The sequence below is a fragment of the Lepus europaeus genome, chromosome 16 (assembly GCF_033115175.1).
Source record: "Lepus europaeus isolate LE1 chromosome 16, mLepTim1.pri, whole genome shotgun sequence".
Lineage (NCBI taxonomy): Eukaryota > Metazoa > Chordata > Mammalia > Lagomorpha > Leporidae > Lepus > Lepus europaeus.
The window spans coordinates 7297856-7301246 of NC_084842.1; positions in this window are offsets into that span (position 1 = coordinate 7297856).

Here is a 3391-nt window from a genome sequence, read left to right on the forward strand (position 1 = left end):
ATGCCTGAGATACTGACCAAGCAAACCTTAGACCACAGAGCGTTGTCATTCTAATGTCAGAAAATCTCCTCCATTCTGAGTAGCTGGAAGAGAAGTTGTTCCCAAAAATACAGCAGGAACAAACCATATAAAATTGCACAGAAAATGTTGGACATGTAGAGGCCAGAATAACACACATGCCTCACTTATAGATGTCCGAAAACCACAGCCAGTTTCATCGCTTTTAGCTGCATATAGTAACTTTGAAATGGAGTTTTCAGTTAGGTGGACAACGAGTCTTACTCTAAGGACCAGATAAAAGGAATTTGTTCCAATAACCTTTGATTTTCACAGAGATGCAGTAGCATGCTTTAACAAATTATCCTTTTTTAAAAGATTTATTTATTTATTTGAAAGGCAAAGTTACACACAGAGAGGAGAAGCAGAGAGAGAGAGAGAGAGAAGTCTTCCATTCTCTGCTTCACTCCCCAGTTGGCCGCAACGGCTGGAGCTGTGCTGATCCAAAGCCAGGGGCCAGGAGCTTCTTCTCAGTCTCTTACATGGGCTTAGGAGCCCAAGGACTTGGGCCATCTTCTACTGCCCTCCCAGACCACAGCAGAGAGCTGGATAGGAAGAGGAGCAGCTGGGACTCGAACCGGTGCACATATGGGATTCCGGCACTGCAGGCGGCGGCTTTATCCTCTACGCCACAGTGCCGGCCCCCAAAATTTTTATCTTAAATAAGGTTTAAGATCTACATAGCTTCCATTATTATTATTAAATGCCAAGTCCTTGTTAGAGAACTAGAATATAAATTTAATTTAGATTATAAAAATATACAATATCCTCTTTTAACATATCAGAAAATGGAGGTTTAGGGGAGGTAGGAAAAAATCTCCAAACATGAGCTTATTCTTTTTTTTTTCTTTAAAACTTATGCCAACAATGTACAAAACAAGCTGCTTATGTATTATCTGGAGGAATGGAGATCAACATATGAAGATGAAGGGGATCAGGGAAAAGCTTACATTTTCTTCTGGTTTAACAATGAGCAAACATCTGATGTGCACTGCAAAAGTGAAAAGATGGAGTCTACTTTAACTTATCATTGTTTTATAATGAAGATATCACCCTAAGTTTTATCTGATACATCCTGGGTGAAATATTGAGTCTCTGATATCATAGTCTTTCTGGCCAGAAGTAGATTGGACTTCCCTCTTAGTAATCAATTTGGAGTTAATCTTCCTATAAAAGGGTTTATTTATTAGACAGGAAGAATGACAGAGAGAGAGGGAGGGAGAGATGTTCCACCCACGGATTCACTTCCCAAATGCCCACAACAGCCAGGGAGAAGGAGCTTAGAACTTTACCAGACTTTTCCAGGGAGTAGACCCACGGCTGCAAGGGAGAGAGAGTACTTGGGCAGGAGAGCAAGTGGGCCATGAAGGTGAGCAGGCATCAGGGGAGGCCAAAAAGCCACCCGTGCCGAGAGGCATGGGGGTGAACAAGAGAGTGGGCCCAGCTGCTCCAGACCTTTTACTTACTTCCAAAGGGGAGTGGCTACATAGGGTGATTTAATCATCAACTGACCTTAAACTTAAGGTGATGTTGAGGGCTGTAGAACGATTATATCTTCAATAGCTGCTTCCCGTTGATCAGGGGCCCAGGCCCTGCCTGTCCTGGGTCTGGAAGTCTCTAACTCATCTAATGAATTTGTTCCACGAGCTGGAGAATTTTCGGTCACCACCAGTGGCTGTGTCCCTTGCATGGTCAGTTATTCTCAGAAGCCACTGAGTTCTGAAACATACAAGTTTGCCAATTAGCATAAGCAAAACGGGAACAAAACTAGTTGCAAGTGGAGTGCCCCTTAAGATGGAAAGAGCATTATTTTATAGACTCCCAGATAGTGAGTGGTGTAGGCTACCCCTATGCAGATTAGAAAACCATATAGCCTGAGCATAGAGAATTATAATGGAAGAGCCCATTAAGCAATTTTCTTTCCAATAACAGCTCCCAGGGAGAATCAAGTGAGGCAGTTACAGCAGGTCTGCCTTAAGGTGCAGCAGCCTTGGTGTGACAAAAGCAAAAACATTACTATCTTTCTGCTTTTGAAGAAGTCACAGGAATAAACAGAAGTGTCTTTTGAGTTCATCTGCGTAGACTCAAAAGGTAGAAGTTTGACCCTAATTTTACTGGGGTAGTCATGCTCAGTAGCACGTGGTAAGGTCCCTTCCATTTAGGTTGCAACCAATCGGAAGAGCATCCTTATATAAAGAAGGGGAATGGCTTGCGCAGGGATTCCTATGCCGGAGCGTCTGTTAAAAGCTCTTTCATTCTTTGGAACACCTGCAGTAGCTCCCCTGTCCAGCAGTGTGTCTGTGTCAGGGCCTTTTAAAGCTTCATATAAAGGCTGGAATCCATACTCCAGAGAATCCTGCCATCAGAGATTCCCAATGTTGGAGCTTCTGTTAAAAGCTCTTTGTTTCTTTGGAACCCTTTTTATTAGCTCCCCTGTTCAGCACAGTTCGTGTCAGGGCCTTTTAAAACTTGGTGCTTGGAACCCAAATCCTGGAATCACTATTCCACAGAATCCTGCCATTCCCAGAAATGTCCTAAGCTGCTGTTCAGTCTGTGCTGACCCCATGCATAGAATAACTTCCTTTCTCTTGACTGAAAGAGCGTGCTTTCCTGGGGTTAGAATATATCCCAATAATCTACCTTGGGAAATTGTACATCCTCCATTTCCTACATTCTGGATTTAGTGGGATGCAGAAGAAATTATCCGTTAGGCAAAGGTTTAGCACACAATAAGATGCATCAAAAGAACTGTCTCTTTAGTAGCCCTGAGGCCTTTGACCATTCTGTACTCTCCACTTGACCTTAAAATATACAAGATAGGAATATCACAGGGGGCATGGAGCCAAGACTCAACGTTTGTGACATTTAATTAACTTTAAAGAAACACCTAAGATTAATAACAAATCCATTACAAGCTTTTAGATATAACTAAAATGTATGAGGTATAACAATAATTTTTACTTTACATACTAAAAGTAAATCTTTGAGAACAAGTTTTATAATTAACCCTAATAGTGTAGCTCTTTGAGGACAGATGTCCTGCATAGGAAGGTAATACAAAGTAACTCCTGTTAATTCAACAATTAACACTCCTATATATAATGTCAGTGATCACTCAGCGCTATTTACATGAGCTGCCTAGGCTATGGAAGCCTTTCGAATCCACAAATGCCTTCAGTATTTAGACAAGGCCATGAACAAAGTCAAAGTTCTTTCCTCTCTTCAGAGAAAAGTACATCATTCTTTGTTGATGGCTTCTTTCCACTGGGGTCTCACCCACTAAGGTCCTTCATGTAGGGACACTTTTTGCACTGGTGTCCTGGCTTTCCACACC